General features: G+C 46.6%; 1 protein-coding gene across 2 annotated transcripts in view; it reads left to right on the top strand.

The window, feature by feature from the left end:
* The first annotated feature begins 14641 nt into the window (after nucleotides 1-14641).
* The window catches only part of SOCS5 (suppressor of cytokine signaling 5), a 32732-nt gene continuing 26558 nt past the window's right edge, over nucleotides 14642-20815 (top strand). For both annotated transcript variants that reach the window (XM_066624727.1, XM_066624734.1), the window contains exon 1: nucleotides 14642-14823. The gene's annotated coding sequence lies outside the window, so the exon portion shown is untranslated. The remainder of the gene's footprint in view (nucleotides 14824-20815) is intronic.

Genomic DNA, 20815 nt, shown 5'->3' on the forward strand with positions numbered 1-20815 from the left:
CTTGTTGATTCGGCCCGGCGCCACCACCGCTCGCACAACGCCCTTCCAGTCCGCGCCCGTCCCAATCTCAATGCTGCCGCTCCCAGAGGTAAAGATGTTTCTCCTCATCTTAATTTTTCACTGGATATGGGAGTTTCAAATTACCCAGTTTTCATTTTTTAAATAGTGTAATTAATGCTTTGGGGATTTTCCCTTGTTCAGTTTTTTGTTTCCAAATTTGGTACATGGCACTGTGTCCATGAACAAGCTGTCACTGGTTTTGTGTGGTGTTTTATCAATGCACAGAAGCACATGTGTGCAGCGGTAAAACACCACACAAGAAGAAGAGTCTTGATGCAGGGTTTGGCAGGGTTTTATCAATGCACATGTGCCCATTGATGACCTCAAGGGGGGAAAAAATTAAGCAAGTGACCTGAAAGCTGTGAGAAAAAGATGCATGCTCCAGTTCTGGGAGGATGTGGTGGACAACGGAGGAAGCCAGTGGTGGGTGCAGGCTCATGCATGCCAAAACAAAAAGGGGGGTGGAATTTGGATGCTGTTCATAAGGACATGTAGACTTAATTCCCTGGCATAAAAATTAAAGAGTTATGGTATATGCTTTGTAGCAACCAGAAGATGACAATGAACATTGCAGCTAATTTCCAACTTAGAAATACTGGTGGAGCCTATTTATCCATGTTAATTCCATTCCATGACTCTGCTCGATTAACAAAAAACTTGTTGTGCTAAATTCCATAGAGTTAAACAAATACGCTGCTGCCTGACACTTGGGGCTGGAAGGAAACTAAGGCAGTTGTTATCAATCCCCTCCCCTCTGCCTCCACTCCATAGTCAGCCCTCCCGTTGCCAGCTGTCCAGCTTCTTTCACAGGTGGGATGCTGAACTTTTAAGAGTCTACTCCTACGCGTTTCTACTCAGAAGTAAGTCCCATTGTAGTCAATGGGGCTTATTCCCAGGAAAGTGTGGAGAGGATTGTAGCCTAAATCTCATGCTTTGCTTGCTGGGAAGGCTTACTTGCTGGGCTGTTTTGTTTGTGTTGGCTGGAGCAGGAGAGCCTGCACCATCTCAGGGAGGGGGGGGGATTCAGCAAACATTCCCTGGGTTTTTTAAAGCAATCCCCTCTGTTGCTACCGCACCTGCCCCTGTGTGTGTATGTGTGAGTGAGAGAGAGCTCCACCTTGCTGCACGTGTTCTGGTTACACAGGCTTTTCTGCCCCCCCCCCCTCAACCTTTTTGCAGGCTCAGGGGCTCCAGGAGTGTTACTGTTCCTTCACAAGGGGAACCTCTTCCATGGCTCCAGGGTTATTCCCTACCTGTGCCAGACAGAGCCTTTTTGCAGTGTTTTGGGCTGCCTGGAAACTGAGCGAGAAACCAGCAGGGTGAAGAAGGCAAAGGTGTGCGTGACTTTCAGTTCTCCCACCCCAAATCCGAAGATAAAAAATCCGTGGATAAATAGGTTGCACCTGTACTCATTTTGCCAAGGAGTTTGATGTCCTCTCTTTTGCCCATGAAATCCCTACTGCTAGGTCAAGCTTGCTGTGCTGTAAGCTGAAACCACTTACAGACTATACAGGACTCAAAAGGAACAGTTCTATTATTGCTTCAGCCCCCCCCCCCCCAATCTTAGACATGGCAAGGTGTTAAGTGCCCACTGTTGCTAATTCAGCATGAGAGATATGAGAAGAGAGAACTAATTGTTCAATTTGCAGCCTGCTGATTGGAGAGCTGTGCATTCATTTCAGCCTTATGAGAATTCTGCTGAGGGTGGGACAAGAAGAACAGTGGTAGGAGGTGAAGCAGAGTTTTTGAAAGCACATCAAGTGTCTGTACTTCATTCCCAACTTGGGGGTAGTCAAATGATGGGAGGGGAAGGAAAGACAAAGAAACAGACCTGGCCTGCATCAAGCCCTTCCCCTGCATCTGCTACTGAGGTTTAAAAAATAAGCACAGAAGGCTTAAGCTGATTGCTTATTTTATCTGATTTTATCTGATTGCTGTTTTTAAGAATGTTTTTGTTATTAATGTGTTTTTTATCTTGTTTTAATTCATGTTTTTAATTGTGTTTTTAATGGTTACTGTAAGCTGCCTTGGGTCCCGTGGGGGAGAAGGGCGGGGTAAAATGAAGCAAAAAAATAGAAATAAAATAAGCTGTGTTAACCCATTTCTGCCCAGCCCACCATTTGTTCCCTGTTGCATATATGCAACATTGGGCAGAAATTGCTTAAAGTAACTCATAAATAGGCATTTTAAACTTCACTGGTGAGAGTAGGTAAATTTGGGGAAAAATAGGCAGGAAAAGGGTTAAGTACCAACATTTGACTGTCTCCCTACTCTCAGTAGTCCTCACTGGCTTTTCTAAAACAGAAAATGAGTGGCAGGTTTTTCTTAGGAACACATCAGGCTGGTGCCAGATCATTGGGAACTCTGTAGCAACATCTTGCACTGGGCCTCTCATGACGCCCCCTGCCCACCTCCCCATGGCATGTTGACATATATTAATTCCTACTGCACAGTGGATTTGCAGGTTGGCCTGACCAGGTGTGACATCCTCTGATGGGCTGGGCCCTTGGCTAGGGCCCATCCTGATGATCCCTTATGTCATCCTTGAATACATGTATTTGCCAGCAATGCACAGTTGGCCTCTCAGAGTACAGTACTAGCTTAGTTGAGTATCAGTTTCTTAATAAGGATACCTCATTGGTGGAAACCAAATAACTGATAAGAGTCTAGGACCTCAGTTATGGAACACTTTACTGCTGGAAAGGGGATAGCAATCAGCGAAAGAACCCCTTCCTATGTAAAAATATCCCATCATCCAGGCCAGTTGCTTTCAATACCTACATAGGAATAGAGGCTTGATTAAGATTTCATGCTTTATTCACAGCTCATAGATGATTACATGCATCTTCTGATTATGATCACATGCTCTCATACTTCAGAACTGAGATCCTTATAGCTTTTCCCTTTGAATGCAAGTCTGGTGAGGATGAAGTGCTGGGCAAAAGAGCTTTGCCATAGAACACTCTTCTCCTGAGATGGTATGGAGAGAAGAGAGTGTGAGAAGGAGGGGAGGAAGGAAATAGTTAAGTACCACATCTCCTGCAAGAACCATGGAGACACCAGGTAGATAATTTCAGGTGATTGGACATTACAATGCCCTCCAGAGTCCTGCAAGTGACATTGCATCCAAATTTCAATATTTGCTAACTTGTTGGCAACCTTCAGTCTCAAAAGTCTATGGTATCGCACTTTGAATGGTGGTTCTGGAACAGCGTCTGGTGTGGCTGAAAAGGCCGATTCGGGAGTGACAATCCCTTCCACACTGGGAGCAAGTGCAGGCTGCCCCTGGTCTGTCTCCCTGGCTATGGGCCTTCCTTCTTTGCCTCTTAGCCTCAGACTGTTGGCCAAGTGTCTCTTCAAACTGGGAAAGGCCATGCTGCACAGCCTGTCTCCAAGCGGGCCACTCAGAGGCCAGGGTTTCCCACTTGTTGAGGTCCACTCCTAAGGCCTTCAGATCCCACTTGCAGATGTCCTTGTATCGCAGCTGTGGTCTACCTGTAGGGCGCTTTCCTTGCACGAGTTCTCCATAGAGGAGATCCTTTGGGATCCGGCCATCATCCATTCTCACGACATGACCGAGCCAATGCAGGCGCCTCTGTTTCAGCAGTGCATACATGCTAGGGATTCCAGCATGTTCCAGGACTGTGTTGTTTAGAACTTTGTCCTGCCAGGTGATGCCGAGAATGCGTCGGAGGCAGCGCATGTGGAAAGCGTTCAGTTTCCTCTCCTGTTGTGAGTGAAGAGTCCATGACTCGCTGCAGTACAAAAGTGTACTCAGGACGCAAGCTCTGTAGACCTGGATCTTGGTATGTTCCTTCAGCTTCTTGTTGGACCAGACTGTCTTTGTGAGTCTGGAAAACGTGGTAGCTGCTTTACCGATGCGTTTGTTTAGCTCTGTATCGAGAGAAAGAGTGTTGGAGATTGTTGAGCCAAGGTACACAAAGTCATGGATAACCAACAATCATTGTGTACCATGATTTGCTAACTAACCTTATGATATCATTAAACTGTGACTAAAGTGTAGCAAAGCAAATTCAAAATCCTGTGCTATTATTACCTAGAATTATGTAGCAAAAATAGGAGACTGAAGGACTCTGTCAGTATGGTGTAGCACAGTTGCTGAGAACTATGTGTGTTGGACTTATTTGGAAGGAAGTCCCATTGTGTCTGTCCCAAGCATATTTTCTAGGGAGTGAGCTACAGACTTTGTTTAAATGATTCTTGTGGTTAGGCCAATATTCAAATGATGCTTTGAATCATTTAGGGCACAATCCAAAGTGCGCCTTATGCTGGCCCAAGTCCGTTGGGTTGGCATAGGAGGGTCGCAAATGTGCCATAAAGCACGTTTGCATCTTTGTGGCTGGGAGCTGCGTTGGCGCATTTACATGCGCTGACGCGCAGAGACAGGCAGACTCCTCTGCGGCAGCTCCCGCGCTGCCGCTTGTGTCAGTGCTCTCACGCTGACTCAAGTGGCAAAGGTAGGTGTGGGGAGGGGCAGGGGGCATTTCTGGGTGGGGGAGGGCGGGGGAGGGTGGCCCCGGGGGCAGGCGCGCAGGGAGTGAGGGCGGGGCTGGGACCCAGCGGTTATGCCAAATCCCAACCCCCGTCCCCTGGGAGAGCAGAACAGCTTCGTGCTGCTCTGCTCTCCTCGAACTTCCTCCTTCCTTCCTCCGGAGGTCTGAGGAGACCCATTGGGTCACGCAGCCCTTACCCACGGGTAAGGGGAAGAGCTTCCCCTTGCTCGTGGCTGAGCCGCTGTACCCAGCGGAGGTCCGAGGAGACCCATTGGGGCGCGCAGCCCTTACCCACGGGTAAGGGGAAGAGCTTCCCCTTGCCCGTGGCTGAGCCGCTGGCTTGCTTGCTCCAGCACAGGTTTGGATTGCGCCCTTAGATGCATTAACATGTGTTTTATTTTCCTTGTCCCCTCAGGAATCCATGATTCAGTTGCATTGTTCTGTTTTTTAATATCTTGGCAATCATCATTTTTAGTGGGTCCTACTTCTGAGTAAGCAAGCATAGAATTGATATGAATTAGGAAGGCCTTCTTTGAATCTTGTCTCTGCCATGATCATGCTAGATGGTCTTAGAAAAGCCACTCTCAGCTTTTGCAAAATGGTGATAAAAATAATCATGTACCTTACAGGATTGTTGTAAGGATTGCAACAAAAGAATGTGTTTGGAACTTACAAACTGCTATACAGTACTGCCCTGGGTCCCTTTTTGGGAGAAGGGCGGGATAAAAATAAAGTTTTATTATTATTATTATTATTATTATTACAGTACTAGTGCTATGCAAATCGCTAAGTGGTGTTAGCATTAAGGATCAGACTAGACACCCTAAATGTGTAAGAAAATCTTGCAATTTTGAAATTTTGCAAAAGTAAATAGCGCACAGCAGGCAGCAAAATGCACCAAAATGGGAGTGGGCTTTAGGATTTGACAACTAAAGTTCCAATCTTGACTGCATGCACACAAACCCCATACGCTGTTTTTGATAGGATAAAAACTGTCATTGGCTTTATATGCAATCAGGTTGTTCGTTTATCCATACTAAGCCGTTTCATTTGCAGTATCAGAAGCCCTCCAGGATATCAGATAGGGGCATTCCCAGTCTTACTTGGAGATGCCAGGGATGCTACACTCAATGTGCTCTGCCACTGAGCTACAGCCACTCTAAGAATAGTTTTCCATGGCCACGTGCAGAGGAATACCCAATCGTGCTACCTGAGAACCTTAACCAGAACCACCAGGAATTTAACTCAGAGTTTTCTGCTTCAAATGATGGGGTCTGCTGCTACTCCTTTCCCACAATGAATAATGTGGCATGTTCAGAAGAATGAACATTGTCTTTTAACAGTGAACCTAATAATGAATCTTGTGCTCTTTCTTTTTTTTAACTTTAAGAATCTGAATATTGTAGGAAGTATAAACAAGCACCACAAGTGAAAAGGGGAAAGGACATTTACTTATCATTAGGTTCCCAAACAGTCCAGCAGTTAATTTTTTCAGTAGCATCACTGCAGGTGCTATGCATGCATAAAACACAAAGCAAGCCCAACTGAAGTGTCACTAGATGGCACCATAGTAACCTTCTACATTTTTGTCTGATTGCGCCAATGAGGCTGGGGTTTAAAAAAATACATTAGAACAGTTTATATTGTATCACATGGAACACAAAGCTGTTGCAAGTGGTAGATAACCAATACACAAAGAGGGGATTCCTACAAACTTTGTCATGGTGAACCTCTCTTGAGGAAACCTGGAGTTTTCACTTAGCCCCATGTTGAAGAGCAAGTGAGCAGGATAGGAATAGGCTGAAGAGCTCCTTCCATGGCAGAAGGTCACACAAACCGGTCCTGCTTGTAAAGGACTGGACTGGATTGTGAAGCTGTTGGTGATGCATTATGTTACCCAAATTCCTGCTGCCATCCAAGGACCACTCTGCCAGTTGGCATCCAGGATCCATAACACCCTGCTTCCCAAGTCCATTCTAGTCTTTTCCTCTTCTCTCTGAGCACAACCAGAGCTGCTGAGCCAGCACAGACTGGTCAGCTAACTTTTGTGGGCCACCTCCCAATGCGCCCCCCCTCACCCCCTGGGAAACCAGTGTGGCTTCCTTGCTTGGCTTCTCCCTCGATTAAGGCTTTGCCTAAGTGTATGCAAAGGCTTGTGTTATAGTCCCTTTTCTATCTGTGAGACCCTGCTTTACACAGCTATATTGCCACCATGGCCCCTGCAATATTTTAAGTGCTCTGGAGAACATCTGAAGCTGCATATTCATTTCAGTAAGAAACAGGAAAAGCAGGGGAGGAATGATTTATGCTATTGGTGTTTATTTTAGCATGGACTAACTTGGAAACAGATTCCCTCATCTTCACCATGACCTTTTAAGGGCGGGGTGCACAACTTTCTGAAGGCGTTCAATCTCAGGGCAGAACAGCCAATAATTAGGGTTTGTCAGCTTCTCCTATGGAAAATGTCATTTCAGAAGAACTTGCAATACTGTCAAGAATGAGACAGAATTTGCATTCATTGAGAGAGCAAAACCAAGGCAGAGCTGTAAATGAATTTTGATGTTCTTAAACTATGAATTCATGCAGATCTGAAAATCTGTTTCAGGAGAAAAACTAAAGGAAGAACACTTTAACTATTTGTGGCTGGGGGAGGACAACCAATAGAAGATGGTTCTTTTCAAATTTTTACATAAAGTATACTTACAACCAGAGCAGAGCATGATTGCTACCATGTTTCTGCAAATGGAGTTGTAGTATCTAGGGCTGGCCCATCCATAAGGCTGACTGAGGGTGGTGACCCATGGTGATCTGGATGAAGATGCATCAGCCCACTATGCAGGAACAAGAGCAGAAGCAAGGCCCACATCACCATTGTACCTGTTCTTCCCATACACCCTTGGATACTTTCCAGGCAGTGGTGGGCTACCCAAATGGGTAATTGCTGCTGTCATAATTGTTGCTATCAAGAAATGAAAAAGACACAAAACAGGTTTCCTTTCCTGATGCCATGTCTCATCTGGGATGCACCCAGTTACCAGAGTTCCCTCAGCACAGGTGTCAGCTGCTAAACAAACAATCCAGGAAGCCAACTAACTGCCCAATCCTATCCACACTTTCCTTGGAGTAAGCCCCATTGACTCTAACGGGACTTACTTCTGAGTAGACATGCATAGGATTGGGCTCTAACCTGGCAAACGCCACTCTCCTGCATCCACGTGCCCTGTGTAGCATTAACCCTAAATGGAGCAAAGAGGTAACAGCTCTTAGCTCTGGTTAGAAAGAAACAAGACAAGCAGTTTGTTAAAACATTAAGAGTTTATTGAGGAAAAAACATGAATGGGGATGAAGTTAAAACAGGCAAAAAAAAAAAGACATTTGAACAGAGAGACAAATGAAAATACAGTAATCAACTCTAACACAACTATTGCACCTAGAAATAAGTCCTGCCTAGAAAGCACTTTACTGCAGTTCCTCTGTTCAACCTGGAGAGGCAGAGGGCTGATTAGCAATGTACAGGTAACATCTGTCATTGCACCAGTTCAAACTAGCCAGCTCCTTTTTAGCATTTGTGGAATCAAGATCTTACCCTTCAGGTTTTCCCAATCGAAAGACAGAAAACCTTGGATGAGGCTCTTGAACCTCCCTTTGGCCATGGGCAAAATGCAGGGACTGGACTAATGGACAGGAGTAAGCATAACCCAGCAGAATGCCAGTGGCTTCTGTCTGGCTAATTCTTTCACCTAGGCTAGGGCCAGACTCTCCAGAGTTCCAAACATAAGTTCAAGGTTAAATCTTTCTGGTGGACATGTATATTACTGTGGTCAAAGTGAAGAAGCTACCCAAGCTGAAGCACCCAAGCCAACATCTTCTAACACACACTTTGAGACTTGTTTATGTGGGAGAAGGGGCTCTGATCACCATACCATCCCTTCCATCTCCTGTTTATGCTATTCTTATAGAACTCGTTTTCACATTTTATTGCTTTCACTTGGGTTTTTCATCTCAACTGCTTTGGGAGGCAGCCACCTGAAGGGCAGGATATAAATCCTCCAAATAAGTAAACAAAAACACAGAATGGGGAGCAGGACGGAGAACCTAGGAGCAGGCAGGCGTGATTATGGGTAACACAGGGCCAGAGATAAGCCTTCAGAACCTCAGCAAAGATGGCAGAAGGATTTCAGGAAGACCACACTTTATTGTGCTCACAGAAGCATCAGGTTGGAGATGGCCAACCTTCTTGGGAAGTGTAGGTGAGATGGTGGCATTGTGGTGCACAGTACAGAGTGCCCCTGCCTCACCCCCCCCCCACCTCTGAATTTGGTATTATCCAGCCTATTTGTCAGCTAAGACTTTGGGATAACTCGGCTATGTTATGCTTCATACGAAGCAAACAAGACAAGTATTTCACATGCACATGGTTGTCATTGCAGTAGCAGCCAAAAAAATCAGAATTTTGTGATGTAAAATGAAATTTGTTCTTATGGAGACTGATCCAAAATTCTATACCGAATGGAAACTGTTCATGAACTTTTCAATTCTCTACCTTTTAAGCTTGTCGCTGACCTCTCTTTTGCGTTGTATTTTCCACTTGGTGATGACCAATGGTTTTCAAAACAAGTACTGAGCCAACTCTAACTTGAAATTAATTCACAATTATCAGTCATTTTTAAAAAGTTAATAATAAAATTCTTTTTAAAGCAACCTTTTCAGGTTCAACTATCTTTCATTTAAATCAGTGGTAAAAAAAAGGATAAAAAGGAGGACAGGGTGTATTTTTGGGATGAATGAAAGAGAACTGTGCTACAGTGTTGGCTACAGTGACAAGGGAATGATGAATGGAGAATACACTTAGCCACATGTATAATACGGAATTTTAGGGGGAGGAGAGAGAGGAGAATTATAGTTCCAACAGTTTTGTGGACTTTTTAATAATCAGTACTGCAGAAGTAAAAACTGTGATGCTGGCAGAGACAGTCAGAACTTAGGTCCCAACCCTGTTTAACTTTCCAGCACATTTTTAACTATCGTAGGTCCCAACCTTATCCATACTTACCTAGGAGAAAGTCCCATTGACTATGTCAGTGTTTCTCAAACTGTGGGTCGCAAGCCAATCTCAGGTGGGTCCCCATTCATTTCAATATTTTATTTTTAATATATTAGACTTGATATTTCCATGGTAGGGGACTGCATTTGGGGACATGTTACAGACCTGTACTTTGAACAAGCTACTATGTATATTCTTTTAACAATGATAGTAAACGGGACTTACTCTTGGAAAGTGTGGATAAGATTCCAGCCTAAGTTAAAAAAATTTTCTGCCTTATGTCACTTCCGGTCATGACATAACTTCCAGTGCGTCCCCACATACTTTCATTCTAAAAAGTTGGTCCCCACTTGACTAAGTTAAAATAACACTTCTGTCCATCCAGTTCTGGAAAAGGCTTCAGGAGTCAACCTCGAGGCAAAATCAGGAGCCGGAGTCCCTTAGGCAGTTCATGGCTGAACACAGTCACGTTCTGGCAACTCCTGCGACGCCGCTGGAACCAACCGTATTGGCTTCTGCCTTTCCATTGGACCATTCCAGCGGCGTGGAGAGGGGGGATTTGCTGCATGGGTAACAGCCTATCCTCCATACCTTCTTTACCCAGGCTTCGCGCACTGGAGAGGACACTCCAACTTCGCCATACGGCGTCGGCACAACACGGGAAGCAGCAGTTTACCGGTTATAAGTCTTTGCTCGATTGGCGTAGAGCATGACGCCAGGGGCTGCTTCCGACGGTGGGAGAGATCATTGCATCTCATTGGGCAGCTACCGCCCGCCTTAAGCTGGGCAGTCCCCAGCCAGTAAGGTGTTGCCTCGCCACGGTCCGTTAACCTCATGGGGTGCGTGGGGTTTAGGGTGAAAACCGACAAGCGGATCGACAACTCTGCACCATGCAACAGAAAACAGAAAACTACTGCCCTAAAGCTGGGCACCTGGAACGTTAGGACAATGACACCTGGCTTCTCTGATGACCTGCAAGAAATAGACGACGCACGCAAAACAGCTGTCATCGACATGGAGCTGAGCAGACTGCAGATGGACATCGTCGCCCTTCAAGAGACTAGGCTGCCAGATTCCGGATCTGTCAAGGAGAGAAATTTCTCATTTTTCTGGCAGGGAAAACCACCAAACGAAACCAGGGAACATGGCGTTGGCTTTGCGGTCAGAAATACCCTGCTGAAATCCATCATCCCACCTACTGTGGGAAGTGAAAGAATTTTGTCCCTGCAGCTCCAGTCATCAGCAGGACCTATCACTCTCATCAGTGCTTATGCACCGACTCTGTCGTCTCCAGCAGAAGCCAAAGACAAATTCTATGATGACCTGGCCACCACTGTCAAGAAAATCCCTGTAAAAGAGCCATTGTTCATCCTCGGCGATTTCAATGCTAGAGTTGGTGCTGATAACAGTTCATGGCCCACTTGCTTAGGTCAGTTTGGCACTGGGAGGATGAACGAAAATGGCCAACGCCTGCTAGAGTTTTGCTGTCATCACGGTCTCTGTGTCAGCAACACGTTCTTCAACACAAAGCCCCAACATAGAGTCTCTTGGAGACATCCAAGATCAAAGCACTGGCACCAGCTCGACCTGATCCTCACCAGACGCTCCAGCCTTCCCAGCATCAAGATCACACGCAGTTATCATGGTGCTGCCTGCGACACTGACCACTCCCTGGTGTGCAGCAGAGTGAAACTGCAAACAAAGCGACTGTATCACACGAAAAAGGAAGGAAGACCTCGCATTGATACCAGCAAGACCCGGGATCAGAGAAAAGTGGAGGAATTTGCACAAGCGCTTGAGGAATCTCTTCCAGGCCCGGCCGACGCAAACGCATCCAACAGATGGGAACATTTCAAGAATACCGTTTACAACACCGCCTTGTCCATATTCGGCAAGAAGACCAACAAGGCGGCAGACTGGTTTGAAGCCCACTCTGAGGAGTTGACACCAGTCATTGAGGAAAAGAGGAGAGCTCAAGCAGCATACAAGGCCTGTCCCAGTGAGCGCAACCTGCAGGTCCTCCGAACTGCTCGCAGCAAAGTCCAACAGACTGCCAGGAGATGTGCTAACGACTACTGGCTCCAGCTCTGTTCCGAGATACAGATAGCAGCTGACACGGGCAACATCAAGGGGATGTATGATGGTATCAAGCAGGCCCTAGGTCCAACACAGAAGAAAATTGCCCCTCTGAAGTCTGCCACAGGCAAGGTCATCCAGGATCGGGCGCAGCAGATGGAACGCTGGGTGCAGCACTACTCTGAGCTATATTCCAGAGAAAATGTAGTCACCGAAGAAGCACTGAACAAGATTGAGTGCCTGCCTGTGCTGGAAGAGCTTGACAGTGAACCAACCCTAGAAGAACTTCACGTGGCCCTGGACTCCCTTGCCTTTGGCAAGGCACCTGGAAAAGACAGCATCCCTGCTGAAGTCCTAAAATGCTGCAAAGAGATCATCGTCACTGAGCTGCATGAAATCCTCTGTCTCTGCTGGAGAGAAGGTGGAGTACCTCAAGACATGAGGGATGCAAACATCATCACGCTGTACAAGAACAAAGGTGACAGGGGTGACTGCAACAACTACCGCGGCATCTCTCTCCTTAGCGTTGTAGGAAAGCTGTTTGCCCGAGTTGTACTAAAGAGGCTCCAGGTACTTGCAGAGAGCGTCTATCCAGAATCGCAGTGTGGATTCCGAGCCAACAGGTCCACCACTGATATGGTATTCTCCCTTAGACAACTGCAGGAGAAATGCAGGGAACAACGACAGCCACTCTTTATAGCCTTCATAGATCTCACAAAGGCTTTCGACCTGGTCAGCAGAGACGGCCTCTTCAAGATTCTCCCCAAGACTGGATGTCCACCCAGGCTCCTCAGCATCATCAGATCTTTCCACAAGGACATGAAGGGCACTGTTGTCTTCGATGGCTCCACATCAGACCCTTTTGACATCCGAAGCGGAGTGAAGCAGGGCTGTGTTCTTGCACCAACCTTGTTTGGGATTTTCTTCGCTGTCCTGCTGAAGCAGGCCTTTGGAACTGCAACAGAAGGCATCTATCTCCGGACCAGATCAGACGGAAAGCTCTTCAACCTCTCCAGACTGAGAGCAAAATTCAAAGTCCAGCTGAAATGTCTGCGTGACTTCCTCTTTGCCGACGATGCAGCTGTCACTACCCACTCTGCCAAAGATCTCCAGCAGCTCATGGATCGTTTTAGCAAGGCCTGCCAAGATTTTGGACTGACAATCAGCCTGAAGAAAACACAGGTCATGGTTCAGGATGTGGACTCACCTCCCTGCATTACAATCTCTGAGCATGAACTGGAGGTTGTCCATGACTTTGTGTACCTTGGCTCAACGATCTCCGACACTCATTCTCTCGATACCGAGCTAAACAAGCGCATCGGTAAAGCAGCTACCACGTTTTCCAGACTCACAAAGAGAGTCTGGTCCAACAAGAAGCTGAAGGAACATACCAAGATCCAGGTCTACAGAGCTTGCGTCCTGAGTACACTTCTGTACTGCAGCGAGTCATGGACTCTTCACTCACAACAGGAGAGGAAACTGAGCGCTTTCCACATGCGCTGCCTCCGACGCATCCTCGGCATCACCTGGCAGGACAAAGTTCCAAACAACACAGTCCTGGAACGTGCTGGAATCCCTAGCATGTATTCACTGCTGAAACAGAGACGCCTGCGTTGGCTTGGTCATGTCGTGAGAATGGATGATGGCCAGATCCCAAAGGATCTCCTCTATGGAGAACTCGTGCAAGGAAAGCGCCCTACAGGCAGACCACAGCTGCGATACAAGGACATCTGCAAGAGGGATCTGAAGGCCTTAGGGATGGACCTCAACAAGTGGGAAACCCTGGCCTCTGAGCGGCCGGCTTGGAGGCAGGCTGTGCAGCATGGCCTTTCCCAGTTTGAAGAGACACTTTGCCAACAGTCTGAGGCTAAGAAGGAAGGCCCATAGTCAGGGAGACAGACCAGGGACAGACTGCACTTGCTCCCGGTGTGGAAGGGATTGTCACTCCCGGATTGGCCTTTTCAGCCACACTAGACGCTGTGCCAGAACCACCATTCAGAGCGCGATACCATAGTCTTTCGAGACTGAAGGTTGCCAATACCATTCTGTGTATATACCCAGGTGCAGTCACACACTATGTGACCCACCTGAAACCAACCTACAGATCCCAACCCCCAGCTCGAAAAGCACAGCAGCACCCTATGCCGCATATACGTCACAAACACGAAACCTATATAACTTTGGCGCACAAAATATAACCCTCCCAGTGTCCAACACACATCCACCTATACACTCCCCGCCTTCTAACGAGCCATCCTGGGAAGGGCCAATGTTCACTCAGGTGACAGTGGCCCGCCTTCATTGTCACCCAGTGACTGCCGCCTCAAGGATCGCCAGGCTACAGGAGGAGAGGCCGCTTTCCCCCCACAGCCAAGCCAGGCTTCTAGGCGCGGGATTGTTTCAGCGTCTCGTTCTTATTCACGCCCCTTCGCCGCGCAATGCATGCCGGGCTATGCAAATGAGCGACAACGACGCCTTCCGCTGCCTCGACCGCCGAGGCTGGCCGCCTGCGTTTCTTAAAGCAGAATGCGCAGGCGGGCTTACTCCAGAGGAAGCCCCGCCACCGACACCAGAGGGACTCGCCTCAGAAGTGGCCACGGCTGCCCTGCGCCTTTAAGATGGCGGGTGACGTGATGGGAGAGGGAGGGGTCGAGAGGCGGGGGGCGGGGCTGAGCGCGAACGTGCCGTTCCCCTTCAAGTGACGTCAGGTGAGGGGGTGGGGCCGAGAGAGGGCGGGGCTAGGCGCGAGCCTGCACCGGCTTCCCTCCCTCCCTCTCTCGAGGGCGGGCTCTCCTCTCCCGAACACGGAATGAGACGTCCGCAGTTCCCATAGGCCGCGCCTCGGCTCCGCCCCCGCACGGCGACCGCGTTTGATTGGCCAAAGGAAACGAGGCCACCGCTTCCTGCCATTGGCTGCCTCGCTGTCACTCCGGCTCACCGCCCCCCCCCCGTGCTCGGTCCCTGGGCCTGAGGCGAGAGCCGTTTAGTCCCCGGTTCGTGGCGAGGGCTTCGGCGCTGTCCCCTAGAGGGCCTCGGAGGGGGAGATGCGCCGGCCCCGCAGCCCCGACAGCTTCCGCGGCCGTCGCCGCCGCCGCCACCTGCGCAGCTGCTGCTGCTGAGCGGGCTGAGGTGGGTGCGGCGGGCCGGGGGTGGAGGGCGGCGGGGAGGGTCGCCTCAGGAGACCCCGTCGCGGGGGGAGGGCGACGTTCTTGGGGCGCCCCCGCAGCGAGGCCTTCCAAGGAGGGCAGGAGGCGTTGGGCGGGGGGTGCAGAGGCTTCCTTGAAAGCCCGCCCGGGCTGCTGCTGCTCCGTCGTCCCTCCCCTCGAGCTCGGTGCTCTCCAGCCTCCTCCATCTCCCTGCCCGCTGGCCAGGCACTGACAGCCCGTCCCGTGCGGTAAGAAGTAAGGCCCACTGTAGCGACCGGGGCTTCTTCCCAGGTGGGCTTTGCAGCCTCAAGCTGTCAAGTCGCACCGCTTTGCAGGTGCTGGTGGGGGGCTCGCACCCCCCAGCGGCCCTACAACAAATGACCCTCCCCCAAGCCACGACCCACCTGCAGACCATTTGTGGCACACCGCTGTGTCGTGGCACGCCGCTTGGGAATCCCTCTTTGGCTGGGAGGAGCCAGGCCCGCTGTATGAATTTTACCCCGGGCTGCCTGAAGCGCAGTTAATAGAATGATTGGTTCCTCCCCTGAGGCTGGAAGCCTTGCAGAGGCTCAGGAGGCGGGCAAGGGGGGCTTGCGGCTCAGAAACCCATGGCCTGGATGGTGCCTGTGGCCAGGCAAGGGCTGGGGTCTGGCCAGCGCACAGGAGACCACCCTTCATTCATTCGCTCTGCAAGCTGAAACGGTGGCTGGAGGGGGAGTGGTGGTGACAGCCATAGCTTGGAATTGTTGGATTCTGAGGGTGACAAATGGGGGACTGAAAAGTGGCTGCTGAATTCAACATGCTGCTCTGCGGTGGCGTAGCTGGAGGGGGGCGGAGCACTGAGCTTGGCAGGGAGGGGGGCGAGCAGCCCCTCCCTTTGGAGCCATTCCCGGTAGGGGGGGCAAAACGGAGCCGCTCGCCCACTTCCCTGCCAGGCTGAGTTGTAACGAGTAGATAATATGACTGAAAGATCTGTATATATCGAGTCGGACAATAGGCTCATCTAGCCCAATATGTCAACTCTTATGGGCAGCAACTCTCTAAGATGCCCCGTCTTGCCCAGCCCTGCTGCCTGAGATCACTTAATTGGAGATGGCAGTGGTTGAACTAGTTCTTATTCACAAGAAGCATGAACTCTGCAATTTCCATGGTACCTCTTTGTTATGGATCTATACAGAAGAGTACGGGTCTTGTATTCAAATTCTGGTGCAACCTTGGATAAATGGAAGGTATTTGATGAACTTTGTACAAAAGTGTATTGGGGGAGAGGAAAACCTGTAAGCTGTCTGTAGATTATTGCATATGACAATCATACAGCAAAATGGATCTGTGCAAATTTGAGCAGGAAAGCTGTGGCCATTTGTAACATAAAGTGGCCTAAAGGGTGTGATTGTTGCACAGGACTGATTACATCTAGTTTGTCCATTTTCCCCCTTATATGTTAGTGCTGTTCATATGTGAAATTTGACATGTGTGGTAGGAGGCATCCCTCAAAGGAAAAGTCTAATTTCTTGTCTGTGCAGTGGGGTAACAGTCTACATAAAACTTGTGGGTGGCACAAAAAAGCATCCTGTTAAAGCTTTTTGCTTTTTTTGCTATATAGAAAAAGCATTGATATTATCTTTCTATTCATCCTCACAAAACAAGTCTAGAAGTACAGTAATCTTATTTCTTAATCTGAACCTTGGCTGTGAAGTATAATGTCTCTGAGCCTTTGCTGGGTATGGCACTGATGGGAGAATCCAACTTTGATCATGATTTATTAATAATATGTACTATATCTAGATTTGATGGGTTTGTGTGCAGTATTCATAAGAACAACTGAATTGGAGTGAATTATTTATTTTAGATTAGAATATAGTAAAGCTCATTGCCAGAGCTTTAGAGCCCATTCCTAATTATACAGTATTTACTCAGAAATATGTATTTTGATTTTAAAGTAATTTGCTTATGTGTGCAGATTGTGTTGTATAGAGTCAGTCATCTGTATTGTTGATTTTGACTGGCAGAGAATTTGCAAAGTAATGTGGTATCAGAAACATATGAAAATGTTCATTTTGTATTACCAAGACTCTTTCTGTGGCAGCATATATTCCACTCTTTAAAAAAATAAAACATTGCTTTAAGATACTGCTTAGTCAAGCAAAAGAGCTTTCCTGATTCCACTTTCTTTGAAGTCTCTGTGGATGCAATATGACTTAGTATTTAAATCCCTTTCACAGAAAATGGCTTCACTGGAATAACCAGGAGGCCACATGATGTGTGTACTGTAGTTGTAGAGTAAAAATATCCAGAAAATACTCGACAGGCACACTGAGTGAGGAAACATAATGGTTGCCTTGCATCTTAGCCTACAAAATGTTCATTCTGGATCACCTGTAGGACAGTGAAATAGCAGAGCAATATGCATGTGCCCTGAAGAAATGTCAACTTTGTGAAAATACATCTGTCCTTTTAGAGTCACTAAGACATGAACCAAGAAAAGTCTCATATTGGTAATGAAATATTTCATAGATTAGAAGTGGAGGAAGTTTGCAGACAGATCCTGTTTGTAGATGTTCTCCAGATTCACTTCTGTAAAATTTGCAGCATCTGCAGAGTTCCTGAATAAGTATAAGACATGCCATACTCTTGATTGTTTCTGAAGAAGAATTTTGCAGTGTGGGTTGCTAGTGTATTTTGTTGGCATCCTTCAGTCTCGGAAGACTATGGTATTGCTCTCTGAATGGTGGTTCTGGAACAGAGTGTCCTCTCCAGTGCGCAAAGTCTGGGTAAAGTAGATATGGAGGATAGAATGTTTCCCATGCAGCAAATCCCCCCTCTCCACATTGCTGAAATGGTCCAATGGAAAGGCAGAGGCCAATACTGTTGGTTCCATCCGCGTCGCAGGAGTTGCCAGAATGTGACTGTGTTCAGCCATGAACTGCCTCAGGGTCTCCGGCTCTGGATTTTGCCTCAGGGTTGACTCCTGAACCCTTTTCCATAACTGGATGTAGCCACAAGATAGTGGAGGTTTGGGATCAGAGTTTTCCTTCTCTCAGATCAGCTGCCTTCCCAGGCTAATGAGTCCCATCTACCCAGTGGCTGTTTAGTCGCCTCTTACGACAAGTACAGCCAAACCGAGGGCCTATTCTTATCCCCAGCCCCCAGGGGAGGGCTAGTGTATTATCGTAGTGTAAAGTGGTCAAGGCTGCTACCCTAAACACACTTTCTAGGAGCAAGTCATTGAACTCAGTGGATCTTCATAGGGGACATGAATAGCATTACTAAATGACTTATCTGTACATATCTTATTTGTTGGTGAGATTTCAGTCTTAACACGTTTTTCAAAAAAAACTGCCAAGCGGTGAGTGTTCTTTGGGTTGACTAACTTGTTGGGAGTCCTATGAATACTCACCGCAGTAGAAATACATTGTTTCCCTTTGTAGTCCCTATAGTATGTTTATGTAGTTCCAAGGCTGTCATTTGGGAAAAAAGACAGTATAGGTGGTTGGCTAAAGCTATAGGCCAAACATACTGGCTATTTTATAGTCTGGGAAAAATTGTATGTACACAGTTCTTACCACTAAACAGGAAATGAATTAGAATACCAAGTGGTAATGCTGGGAGCAGTCTAATGCAGGGTTTCTTAACCTGTGGGGCCTGCACCCTTAGGGGAAGTGTAAATAGGGTTGGAGGGTGAGCTGAATTAAGAAAAAATTGCCATGACACACTTAAAAAAATTTTTTTTTGAATTTAACCCAGACTACCGATGGGCCAAAGAAAGTCAGTAACTTTCTTATTGGCTACAAATATTGTGTTCGGCCTTCTCATTGATTTTTCTCATGAGTTTTCTAATGTTTTCAAATTATATGAACACACCTTGACACAAAAAATCTCTATGACACAAAAAATTAAGAAACTCTTAAGGTTTAAGGAATGTGTTCGGTGATACTTGATTCATGCTATTTGTACTTATTGTGGTCAGTGGGTTCTGAACTACTATGAACTATGTTTACAAAGGCTTTAACCCCAAATACTAGAGCTGTTACATTACTGGCTTTTGGTAAGAACCCTGACTATGCAAGTTAGATAGAAACATCTGGGTAGTTATTATTCACCAGTTCTGATTAAAATAGTCTGTTTGAGCCAAGCATAAAAATTTTTTGGACATAACTCTTAAACTCTATACTCATAGTGTAGTTGCATGGGCAATCCTCTTACCTTGTGATTCCAATTCCTATCTCAATCACCTCTCTGCCAGAAACTATAATGCCGTTTGTCTGATTTAGGTAAAATGGCAAACTATAATCTGTCTCAAGAGGAAGTGTGGGAGGGCTCAGTGAGAGGGAGCACATGAACGAGAGGTTTTCACCTTTTTATACCACCCTTCCTCCAAGGAGCTCAGAGTGTTATGCAAGGTTTCTTCTCTTCTTTTGTTGAGGGATAGTGTCTGGCCCAAGATCACCCAGGAAGCTTCATGGCTGTGCAGGGATTTGAAATTGGATCTTCCAGGTCTAAGTTCAACTCCCAAGCCGTTATACCAGTTGTTGTCAAACTTTTGAGCGCCGCGACCCATTTTTTAGAGTGACAATCTGTCGGAACCCACCAGAAGTGATGTCATTAACTTGGAAGTGGTGTGGTGGCTGGAAGTGACACCATCAAGCAGGAAAATTTTTTAATACCACCCATGTTATCAAATCAAATTCATTCATTAAGCAAGCAAGCAAATTAAAAGTTTACAATAAGTATACGTTTAAAAATGTATTTAAAATAAATAGGAACCCTTCTAATTCTCCCAAGCAGCAATATTCCCCAAACATCCCAAAGGCTGCAATCCAATCACACTTACCTGAGAGTAAGCCCCATTGACTATCATAGTTAAAAATATATAGTAACCTGTTAAAAGTACAAATCTGTAACATTTTCTCAAATGCAGTCACATACCATGGTAGCATTAAGTCTAATATATTAAAAATAAAGTACACATTGAAATGAATGGTGACCCACTTGAAATGGGCAGACGATCCACCTAGTGAGTCCCAATCCACTGTCTGAAAAACACTGCACTATACCATCATTTATAGTATAGTTTTATACATGCATATACAGTAGTCCCTAAACATTTAGCCTTGCAAACTCCACCCGCCCCCCAATGTTAACCCCTGCTAACTGAGAAAGATGCACTTTTTCCAAGTGGGTATTCCTCTTTTATTTAGCAGGGTGAGAGTAACTGGCCCTCCTCACCACAGCAGTGTCGTTTCTAGTGGCTGTCCGATGGTGTTCTTTTGCATTTTTTTTAGGTTGTGAACCCTTTTGGGACAGGGAGCCTTAGTTGTTTGATTTTTCTCTGTAAACCTCTTTGTGAACTTTTTGTTGAAAAGCGGTATATAAATTCTGTTAATAATAATTAATAATAATAATGTGAACAAACTTTAAGTTTGCAGTTAATATGTGGCAAGCTGTTGATAGTGTCCTTTCCTGACTGAGAACAGATTTAAACCTACAGCCAAATCTGAGTTATTATTCACTTTGCTACTTATTGTTCTGATACATGATGTGAAAAGTGCAGTGGAGGTTCAGCACACTAGCAAAATTAGTCAATGGTTTGTTTTTGCCAGACAAATGACCTGAATAAGTTTCATTCTCTGCTGACTCATTGCACTTTATTGCATTACTAATCTTATACTCTGCTTTGGGTTACTCTGAACTGAAGTTTTGTTTTACTGCACATTTAACAACAATCTTATGTAATTAACACTAAGATTGCAATCCCAACTTACTTTTCTAGTAAGTTTCACTAAACCTAGAGGAATTGGTTTCTGAGAAAGCAGATTCTCAAACACTTGCAATCATTGGCTAGGAACACACAATCTTGTTGAGTTCCTATATTAACTCCCCAACCCCAAATGGTAATTCTGAAGTTCCCACACCAGTGTGTCTTCCATTCAAGAACTTGGTGACTTTGGTTTTGGATCAAGTGCCAAGCCTATTGC

This window comes from Tiliqua scincoides, chromosome 1 (assembly GCF_035046505.1).
Source record: "Tiliqua scincoides isolate rTilSci1 chromosome 1, rTilSci1.hap2, whole genome shotgun sequence".
Lineage (NCBI taxonomy): Eukaryota > Metazoa > Chordata > Lepidosauria > Squamata > Scincidae > Tiliqua > Tiliqua scincoides.